The 11,080-nt window shown below is 43.6% G+C and overlaps 1 long non-coding RNA gene across 1 annotated transcript; it reads right to left on the bottom strand.

The window, feature by feature from the left end:
• Positions 1-1,622: 1,622 nt before the first annotated feature.
• Positions 1,623-10,701, bottom strand: LOC144580799 (uncharacterized). The gene is made up of 2 exons (XR_013530953.1): positions 6,983-10,701; positions 1,623-6,217 (listed from the first exon to the last, which is right to left on the bottom strand). It is a non-coding gene; the product is annotated as an uncharacterized LOC144580799 (long non-coding RNA).
• Between the last annotated feature and the right edge of the window lie 379 nt (positions 10,702-11,080).

Genomic DNA, 11,080 nt, shown 5'->3' with positions numbered 1-11,080 from the left:
ATCCACTGCCCTGAATTACACCCTCATACACTATGCAGTCTTTTGAGTCTGGTTTATTTTGTTCAGTTGTGAGAACAATGTCTGTGAGACTTATTCATGTTATTATGTTTATTAGCAGTTTATTATTTTTAATTTCTGTGTCATTTTCCATTGTATACCTACACTCAATTTATTTATTTATTCTCTTGCTGATGAATATTTGAATTGTTTCCAATTTTTGGCTATTATAAATACAATTAAAATAAATGTTTCCAATAAATTTTGGAAATATGCTTGGATGTTTTATTGACTCTTCGCAGGTGGCCAGGAGGGTTGGGGATTGGAACTTGAAACCAAAGTCTCTAACACGAAGTTTGAAACAATACTACCCTCTGGTGTCCAGCAGCCCTCCATATAGCAGAAATAACCATAATCTCTGGGTCTTGCACACAGGAAAACAATTTATCTAACCTAGGCAGCCAAAATGTTGACAATTCCTTCCTCCTTATACATGATGAGTCACACAGCAAGAATAACACCTTAATACCTAACATTTATTAAACACACATTGTATCCCAAGCCTGTGCAAAACTCTATCTGGATTATCTCATTCATTCTTATTTACAGCTTACAACATAGGCGCTGTTTTTAGCTCTTTTTTTTTTAAAGATAAGAGACTGTAGAAAAGATCATTCAAAGGCAAAGTACAAAAATTATATAAAATCTTAAATCCTTTAATAATCATAGATCCACACACTAACAATTTAAAATAGATGGAGTGGACAGGGTGTGTTAGGACAGGGTTAGCCATCAAGGAGTCTGTCCCCAGATAAGTCAGGACTTGGGCAAACAGCTCTATGGCACGTGCTCCAGTGTAGCTTCCTCTTTGTAGACTGACTAGCTGTGTAAGTGAGTAGTTTGCAGGCTCAGGGATGTCTGCACATGCGAGTTGGATGCTTCATGAAATTGCCAGTTCCTTGGTTACACACCAAGGTGACTGAATCAGAATTTGGAAGGATGGCTCTCAGGCATCTTGTTTCTAACATGCATCTGAGATGACGTTTATGGGTATCCAGGGGGGGATGTCTCTAGAGCCCCCTCCAGCACTGACTTTTGAAGGACTTCTTCATCATTGTCTCATCTGTCCAACGTGTGGGTGACTGACTGGGCCTTTGAATGCATTGACCAAGATGACTTGCTGTAGCAATGCCTTAATCACTAACTTTACATAAATCTACTTTCATGTATACCATAACCGCTCAGTTCTGTGATGCCTGCTTTTTGTCCAACCTACCCTCTGCGGGAAGACTGGGCTCATTGGGAAAGAAACCGGACCGCAGGCTAGGAGAAAGTCCTTAAGTTCAGGCTTTATTGAGAGAAAAGAGCCTCCGGGCGGGCGAGCCGGGACGAAAAGGAAAAAATGGCCGCGCCGCTCAGAGGGGCAGGGTTGTTTTATAGGGAACTGAAGGGCTGGGGGGTGGGGAAGCTGAAAGCTGAGGTGGTGGGCAACTGTTGGTCAGTTTGAACTGCTGGGCGGGAAGCTGGGCAGCGGGGAGGGCTAGGGCCGGTATGTAAAGTGAGAGATAAGGGAGCCTCTTTGTGGGGGAGGGAAAGAGAGAGAGAGAGAGCTTTCGCGGTAGGGGCAGAGTTTTCCAAACACTTTTATTTGCACAAAAGTCAAGACTCGCACAATGCTTAAGAGTTTGGGTCATGTGTTTTGGCTTTGGAAATTTCTCTTTTTAATTTTCAGTGATGGAGATTGGGTGAGAGGAGCAAAATTTCCTTTAGAACCTAATTTTTTACTTTCAAAGCTCAAGACTCATTATGACCTAGTTTTTCAGGGATCAGTAATGCTACAGTGTTTACATTTCATAGAATGCCCATGTTGCAGATGAAAACATGCTCCTTTCCTTGCTGCTGTTCTATTTGGAGGGTATTTTATAAAAGCATCGCTGGTGAGTAACATATCCTTATCCATATTCAAAATTTCTAGGAAGTTATCCACAAATGGCTTCCAGTAATTTAAAGCAATTTAATATACTGTAAGCAAAAACTCCTTTTCTCATTTGTATTCTGAAATGAGAGAAGTATCACCTACATATTTTATTAACAGGACTCTCAACTGTGTCTCCAGAAAGACCAACGGCTACTGAAGGATCTTGCCCTTGGTCCAAGGGATTTCAGGGGAGGCATCTGTCTTCCAGGTGTATCATTAAGGTCAGGAAGGTGTGTCTGGATGGGTTGCAGGGAATGGTCCTCAGCTACTCCAGGCTTCCTTAGTTCCAGTCTGGGGAGCTGGAAAGGGGTCAATCTTGTGCAAGGTGTGTGGAGACGCGAATGGCAACATCAGAGGAGCTGGTGCTTGAGTGGAAGAGAAAATTGAACAGCCTGGGTTTGGGTTCTGGTCCCAGCACATACTGACTGCACACCCTTGGGCAAGTTAGCTAACCTTTTTGTGCACGCACTGATTTGTAAAATTTGCATGATGATAATACAGCATCAGCCTCCACAGGGTCACTGTGTGCACTCCACGGGAATCTGCACGAAGCTGCATGCTCGGTGTCAGCCAGCAGTCACTTTTCCTACTGTATCTGGGGCTGCAGACCCTGGTTCTCTTTCCTAGGGGACCATATGAGTGTTCAGCCGTGACGTTTTTACAATGTACAAATAAGTTGCTGATTCGTTCAGCTTCAGTTTACACTTGGACTTTGCTTTCTTTCTTTCTTTTTTTTTTTTGTTTTTGAGACAGCGTTTTGCTCTGTTGACCAGGCTGGAGTGCAGTTGCACAATCACAGCTCATTGCAGCCTTGAACTACTGAGCTCAAGCAATTCTCCCAACTCAGTCTCCCAAGTAATCATTACTACAGGCACATGCCATCATGCCAGGCTAATTTTTCAATTTTTTTTTGTAGGAACAGAGTCTCGCTATGTTATTTAGGCTTGGATAGTCTTCATATTAACAACTCTCGGAGCAGGAAAGTTGGAGTGGGTATTTCACAGCATGTTGATAAGCTGAACTGTATGACTTAGATGCATGGATTAGAGTGGGGGCTTGGTGGAATAAAGCCTCTCCAGACAGAATACTCATCTCTCCAACTAGCCTGTGGGTACCACATTCCACCATTGCGATGTGTGAACGTGTGCGGCGGCAGGTGGCAGTTGTTCTGATGAAGCCCAGCACTACCTGGCAGAATCCTGGGAGAAAAAGATGCACGTGTCGTATGGGAAAAATGTGCAGCAACATGGGTGCCATGGAGCTGGCTGGAGCCAGTGAACCAGGAAGGGCAGCCAGGCCTGCCGAGACGTGTCACTCACGGCTGCGGCCCTTCCAGCCCACATGCTCCAGCATGCAGGTGCCTGCTAACCATGTGACTGCAGAGGAGAGACCCTCCAGCAGGTCCTTCCAACACTCCTCGGACCTGAAGGATTCTTTTTTCTCTCTCACACTCAGCCTATCTCCTCTAAATTTCAGCATAGCCAAAGCTCTCCAGTATTTAAACATAGAATGTCTTGGGACTGGGCCTGTGCTACAGTTACTGCCATTCCTACTGCTTGCCCCTCCCAGCTTCACTTTTCCATTCCTGCTGATCCCTCTGGGAACTTAACTGGGCTGCCTTTGGGAAGATACGAGTTTTTCCAGGGAAACTTGCCTGCTGCTCCAGGAATGTAGCATTTCTTTGGACTTCTGCAGCCTCCCGCATTTTCCATCCATGCTTCCCACATCGGTGTTTCTTTAAACCAATTATTAGAAAATAGTTATAGATCAGAGCAGCTGCAAAACAGGTGCAGAGAGTTATACCCAGCTTCCGCCTATGTTAATATTTTACATAACTGTAGTGCGTTATGAAAACCAGGAACTTGGTATTGGCACAATATGCTTAACTACTAGATTTTGCTGCACAAATAAGTTGCTGATTTGTTCAGTTTTTTTGTTTACACTTGAATTTTTTTTTGTAATTTTAATTTTAGAGACAGGGTCTTGCTCTGTTGCCCAGACTGGAGTGCAGGTGCAGAATCACAACTCATTGCCACCTTGAACTCCTGGACTCAATCGATTGACCTGGTCTACTCAGATTTCACCAGTTTTTACACGGACTCCTTTCTTTGTGTTTTGTGCACAGTTCTGTTGTGTCACCTGTATGGAGATTTGTATAGACACCACCACAATCAAGATACAGAATTGTTTCCTCACCATAAGGAACCCCCTCCCCATTCTGTCTGTCTTAATTTCCTTTTTACCCGTCTGACTTCTCCAGCAGGTGGTCAGCCTGCTCTGATCAAGATTCTGCTCACTGCCGAACCTTCTAGGACACAGAGTAGATGCTCAGAATATAGGAGTTGAACAACGAGGAAATGAATCCGGGTCTTTCCAGATGAACTGTGCATGCCCAGCCCTGTGCTGTGGGGGCTTATGGGAGAGTGAGATGTGGTTTCCTGCCCTCTGATGGTGACTGAGGACCTAGGTCTCTTGCAGGGAGGAGACTGCAGTTCCAAGCCCGTGACTTCCAGCGGCGAACAGGTGAGCCCAAAGCCCGCGGTGCAAGACGAGCCATTTTCTGCTTCTCATGTTTGGTTTTAGGACACCCATGATGGGCATCTTGTAAGGGACATAGTTGGGGTTCCTGAGATCTTCCCTCCTGTCCATAAGCCTGACTACACTCAGAGCCCGGCACCCACCTCCCAGCCCCAGGAAAGTCCAAAGCCATTTCTACCGCTCGGATAAAACGTTATTTTTGTTGTCTTTTGACAAAAAAACACTAGCTGAGGCACTTCTTAAGCAGTTGTGCGGGGTCTTTTTAAAAGATTAATCCGTGCTCACAGTTTTCCCAGCCAAACTGTTGAGAGTGGAGAAGCCCCTCTCTCTTCACCACCATCTCTAGCTCCACATTTTCAAGGTGTCTTTGGATTTGTATCCTGCTTGGCCGCATTGAAGAGTTTAAAAAACAGACCCGGGAGGAACATTGCGTTTTGAGGCTTTTGTTTTGCTTTTGCTCGTTTTCTTCCTGTTTTGTTTACTTGTTTGCAAACTCGCATAGTTATTGGAAGAAATTTTCCGAGCACACATCATGTAGACAAGATTAATTTTGTTCCCCAATCAAATCTATTTCTGTGACTAAAAAAAAAAAATAGCTGAGGTTTAAAAGTGTCTGGTGAATAAAATTAATTGCATCAACTAAATAAAATGCATTCTGTCCAATGCATATAGATGTTCTGTCCACAAGACAAATGGACTCTATAGTAGAAGTCTCTCTGTGGGTGAAATGCATAATAATGTAATTACTTTGCCAACAAAATGCTAACTTGCTTTAATCATTCTGTTCACAGTATAATGTAAAGTGATTTAGTGAGTAAAATGAATCCACTACAAATTGTTTTATGGTCATAATGCAGCCCTTTGGTGGAATGTAAATTGATGATAATAATTTTATGGGCAAATGATTTTTCAATTAAAATGTCTTTTTACAGACAGAATGGGAGTGTTACAAATGGCTCCCAATAACCGTGTGCCCAGTCACAGGCAGAAGGGGCTGTCACCTGCATTAACCACGCCTCAATTGAAAAGACTTAAAAGCTGAAAAGGTGATTTATTTTCATCAAAGCTGTAATTTCGTTCCCTCCCACTTGAGAAGTATTTTCTTCCTGCCTTCACTGACCCAATAACAAAAATTAAATCTAGCGACTAATTCACCAATCAGCAGCAGCCACGTTTCCTTCCTGTGCCTTCATTTACTACAGCTGTATTGTTCATTAGTAAGCTTTCAAACCAGGGCAGTTGTTTCTGCTATCTAACGTGGGCCCCATTATCTCTAGTGCAATAATTACTGCACCCATGAAAATGAAATAAATTATTATAGTGGCTTTGAATTTGAAGGCTGTGATGAAGGAAATTATGTTTTTATCCAGGCTAATTGTCATAATTTCTTTTTAGAAAGGTGTAATTTCTGACCAGTTATAACTTCGCTGTTTCAACTTCCTAGGTGTTTGGAAACAGTCCCTTCTACAGTGAGTTTGCCTGGGTAGGAGGAAGACTTGTACTCTTAAGAAACCCCATTTGCTCTTCATCAGGCTGGTCACATGAGTGAAGGGCTCTGGGTGCTCCCCTCTGCCCTTGTCCCCTCCAGAAAGGTTGGAAACTTGGTCACCACTGTCCTTTTCTCCTTAAGCAAGGCAGCTTCATTGCTGTCCTTGTTGAGAGTTCCACGTTCTTTCCAATTTCCTTTTCTGGAGGCCACACCCGCTGTGAATGAAGCAAATGTCTTTTAAGGCTGCACAGAGAAGAGGTCATGTCAGAAATGGTGAGTAGTTAGTTAGGTCAAAGGTGGCAGAATGGTGAGTGAGGGCAGAGACTAAGTCACTAGAGCTGGGCTGGGAAGAAGCTGTCTCTGCTTCTTCCTGGCTGCGTGATCTTGAGCCATTCACTCTGCCACTCTTTTTTCTTTCTTTCTTTTGAGACAGCCTTCTCTGTCGCCCAGGCTAGAGTGCAGTGGCACAATCTGGGCTCACTGAACCTCTGCCTCCTGGGGTCAAGCAGTTCTGTTCCCTCAGCCTCCTGAGAGCTGGGATTGTAGGCACTCACCACTACACCCAGCTAATTTTGTGTGTGTGTGTGTATTTTTAGTAAGGATGGGGTTTCACCATGTTGGACAGGCTGGTCTCGAATTCCTGGCCTCTGGAGATCCACCTGCCTTGGCCTCCCAAACTGCTGGGATTACAGGCATGAGCCACCATGCCTGGCCCATTCACTCTGCTATTCTGAGCCTGCCTTTCTGTGTCTTACAGAGTAGGGATAAAATAGTACCTACTTGTAGATTATGGATAAGATTGAATGAGACAATGTCGAGAAAGCACTCACATACTGCCATACACAGTAAGTGATGGCTGTTATTGTCACTGCAGTCACTACCACTGAGCTAGGCCCTGGAAATTATTTGATGGGGAAATAACATAAGGTATATAAAGAATAGCCCTCCTCTCAGGAAGCATAATCTAGATGGGGACTTACTGATTGGGTGAAGTGAAAGAATCAGATGTTCTTTGTCCTCTTCTGTTTTATGTGGAATCTCAACTTCCTGTGTTTTGGTGACTCACTGGAGTTTCTGACTGCACTCGCAGCCTTGAATTTTCTTCTTCTCTTCTGGGGCAGTCAGAGTCCCTCAAAGGTGATTGCTCACCCAAAAGCATTGTTCATAAGCATGGGAAGAACGCCAGGGCATTGCTCAAGGTATTGTCACCTTGGGCTCCTGAAGTCTGAGACGAGTTTTCCTCTTAGATAATTAGTGAGCATCCCCTTTCTCCATTCTGGTTCACAGTTGTTCAAATTCAAGATCAGAGGCAGGGCTGCTGCAGACCCAGGGGCTCCTTCTGAAGTCAGCTCGGCAGCTTCCATCTAAAGACTTTCTTTGCACAAGATAGCAGGGCTGGTGGAGCTGGGTGGGGCAGGCAGCAGGCATTCTTGTCTTCCTGTAAAAGCACATGATGGGTGAGAAGGAGCTACTCTTCTCCTCTCAGTTCAATGAGCCAAGCTTTGTTTCTCTGGCGGCCATGATGACTTCCAGCAAGGGGACATAACCAGTGTGTTTACTGCGAGACGGTGGCTTGCTGTGCTGACCAAAAAATGAGCCACCCACGGGTGGGACTACCCTGGACACCCAGGGCCTAGCGCAGGACTGAGAAGGGGCTTGGGCAGGTACTGTGTCCATCTGCAAACAGGCCCATTTGGCAGAAACTTAAAGAAAGATAAGCAGAGAGGAGATTACTGTCTTCTCTTTGGCTCCCTAGGACCTGTCCCATCTCCCCTTTCATTAGTTTAGGTGATCAGACCTACGGTCACCTCCACAAACAATGGCCTCAGGTGGGAGGCCAGGAGGTGGCCAGGGAGCTGAGTGGACCCAGGGAAAGTGGTTACCAACATGCTTATATTTACTCCTCACAACAGCCCTATGAGGTAGGTACTGCTATCAGCCAGAGCTTACGCCGTTAGTGAGCCTGAGAGCCCAGGTTTGGACTGACTTCAGAGGCTTCGTTCTCTCTCCCACGTTGCAGCTCCTAATGAGATAGGTTAGAATGGAAATCAGCCATCCACCCACATACTTCTTCTTCAATCACTGCACATTTCTCAGGAAACTGTTACTCATCAGGGCAGATGGGTACAAAGAGAAGCAGGACAGAGTCACAGACATGAGAAACTCAAAGATGGCAGGAAGAGGGAGGCATCCCAGAGAAATGAGTAACTTTAGTGTGGAATTTCTTTTGAAGCCTGCTTCTCTTAAGGAAGATGGTTTTTATTTTATTTTTTTTTTTTTATTGAATTTTAGGTTTTGGGGTACATGAGCAGAGCATGCAAGACAGTTGCGTAGGTACACACATGGCAGTGTGCTTTGCTTTTCTTCTCCCCTTCACCCACATTTGGCATTTCTCCCCAGGCTATCGCTCCCCACCTCCCCCTCCCACTGGCCCTCCCCTTTTCCCCCCAATAGACCCCAGTGTTTAGTACTCCCCTTTCTGTGTCCATGTGTTCTCATTTTTCATCACCCGCCTATGAGTGAGAATATGCGGTGTTTCATTTTCTGTTCTTGTGTCAGTTTGCTGAGGATGACGTTCTCCAGATTCATCCATGTCCCTATAAACGACACAAACTCATCATTTCTGATTGCTGCATAATATTCCATGGTGTATATGTGCCACATTTTTCCAATCCAGTCTATTATCAATGGGCATTTGGGTTGATTCCAGGTCTTTGCTATTGTAAAAAGTGCTGCAATGAACATTTGTATACATGTGTCCTTATAGTAGAAAGATTTATAGTCTTTTGGATATATACCCAGTAATGGGATTGCTGGGTCAAATGGAATTTCTATTTCTAAGGCCTTGAGGAATCGCCACACTGTCTTCCACAATGGTTGAACTAATTTACACTCCCACCAACAGTGTAAAAGTGTTCCTTTTTCTTTACATCCTCTCCAGCATCTGTTGTCTCCAGATTTTTTAATGATCGCCATTCTAACTGGCGTGAGATGGTATCTCAATGTGGTTTTGATTTGCATCTCTCTGATGACCAGTGACGATGAGCATTTTTTCATATGATTGTTGGCCTCATATATGTCTTCTTTCATAAAGTGTCTGTTCATATCCTTTGCCCACTTTTGAATGGGCTTGCTTGTTTTTTGTTTTTTTCCTGTAAATCTGTTTGAGTTATTTGTAAATTCTGGATATCAGCCCTTTGTCAGATGGGTAAACTGCAAAAATTTTTTCCAATTCTGTTGGTTGCTGATCCACTCTAGTGACTGTTTCTTTTGCCGTGCAGAAGCTGTGGAGTTTGATTAGGTCCCATTTGTCTATTTTGGCTTTTGTTGCCAATGCTTTTGGTGTTTTGTTCATAAAGTCCTTGCCTACTCCTATGTCCTGGATAGTTTTGCCTAGATTTCCTTCTAGGGTTTTCATGGTGCCAGGTCTTATGTTTAAGTCTTTAATCCATCTGGAGTTAATTTTAGTGTAAGGTGTCAGGAAGGGGTTCAGTTTCTGCTTTCCGCACATGGCTAGCCAGTTTTCCCAACACCATTTGCTAAACAGGGAATCCTTTCCCCATTGCTTGTTTTTGTCAGGTTTATCAAAGATTGTATAGTTGTAGATATGTTGTGTTGCCTCCGGTGCCTCTGTTTTGTTCCATTGGTCTATATCTCTGTTTTGGTACCAGTACCATGCTGTTTTGATTACTGTAGCCTTGTAGTATAGTTTGAAATCCAGTAGTGTGGTGCCCCCCGCTGTGTTCTCTTTGCTTAGAATTGACTTGGCTATGCGGGCTCTCTTTTGGTTCCATATGAAGTTCATGGTGGTTTTTTCCAGTTCTGTGAAGAAAGTCAATGGTAGCTTGATGAGGATAGCGTTGATTCTGTAAATTACTTTGGGCAGTATAGCCATTTTCACAATATTAATTCTTCCTAACCATGAACATGGAATGTTTCTCCATCTGTTTGTGTCCTCTCTGATTTCGTTGAGCAGTGGTTTGTAGTTCTCCTTGAAGAGGTCCCTTACGTTCCTTGTGAGTTGTATTCCAAGGTATTTTATTCTTTTTGTAGCAAATGTGAATGGCAGTTCTTTCTTGATTTGGCTTTCTTTAAGTCTGTTATTGGTGTAGACAAATGCTTGTGATTTTTGCACATTGATTTTATATCCTGAGACTTTGCTGAAGTTGCTTATCAGTTTCAGGAGTTTTTGGGTTGAGGCGATGGGGTCTTATAGGTATACTATCATGTCGTCTGCAAATAGAGACAATTTGACTTCCACCTTTCCTATTTGAATACCCTTTATTTCTTTTTCTTGCCTGATTTCTCTGGCTAGAACTTCCAGTACTATATTGAATAGGAGTGGTGAGAGAGGGCATCCTTATCTAGTGCCAGATTTCAAAGGGAATGCTTCCAGTTTTTGCCCATTCAGTATGATATTGGCTGTTGGTTTGTCATAAATAGCTTTTATTACTTTGAGATACGTTCCATCGATACCGAGTTTATTTAGGGTTTTTAGCATACAGGGCTGTTGAATTTTGTCAAAGACCTTCTCTGCGTCAATTGAGATAATCATGTGGTTTTTGTTTTTGGTTCTGTTTATGTGGTGAATTACACTGATAGACTTGCGTATGTTGAACCAGCCTTGCATCCCTGGGATGAATCCTACTTGATCATGATGAATAAGTTTTTTGATTTGCTGTTGCAATTGGCTTGCCAATATTTTATTGAAGATTTTTGCATCTATGTTCATCATGGATATTGGCCTGAAGTTTTCTTTTCTCGTTGGGTCTCTGCCGGGTTTTGGTATCAGAATGATGTTGGTCTCGTAAAATGATTTGGAAAGGATTCCCTCTTTTTGGATTGTTTGAAATAGTTTTAGAAGGAATGGTGCCAGCTCCTCCTTGTGTGTCTGGTAGAATTCGGCTGTGAACCCGTCTGGACCTGGGCTTTTTTCGTGTGGTAGGATCTTAATTGCTGCCTCGACTTCAGACCTTGTTATTGGTCTATTCATAGTTTCAGCTTCCTCCTGGTTTAGGCTTGGGAGGACACAGGAGTCCAGGAATTTATCCGTTTCTTCCAGGTTTACTAGTTTATGC

Source organism: Callithrix jacchus, chromosome 22, assembly GCF_049354715.1.
Source record: "Callithrix jacchus isolate 240 chromosome 22, calJac240_pri, whole genome shotgun sequence".
NCBI classification, from domain to species: domain Eukaryota; kingdom Metazoa; phylum Chordata; class Mammalia; order Primates; family Cebidae; genus Callithrix; species Callithrix jacchus.
The sequence above is the reverse complement of the archived record's forward strand: the minus strand, read 5'-3'. Positions and strand labels throughout refer to the sequence as shown.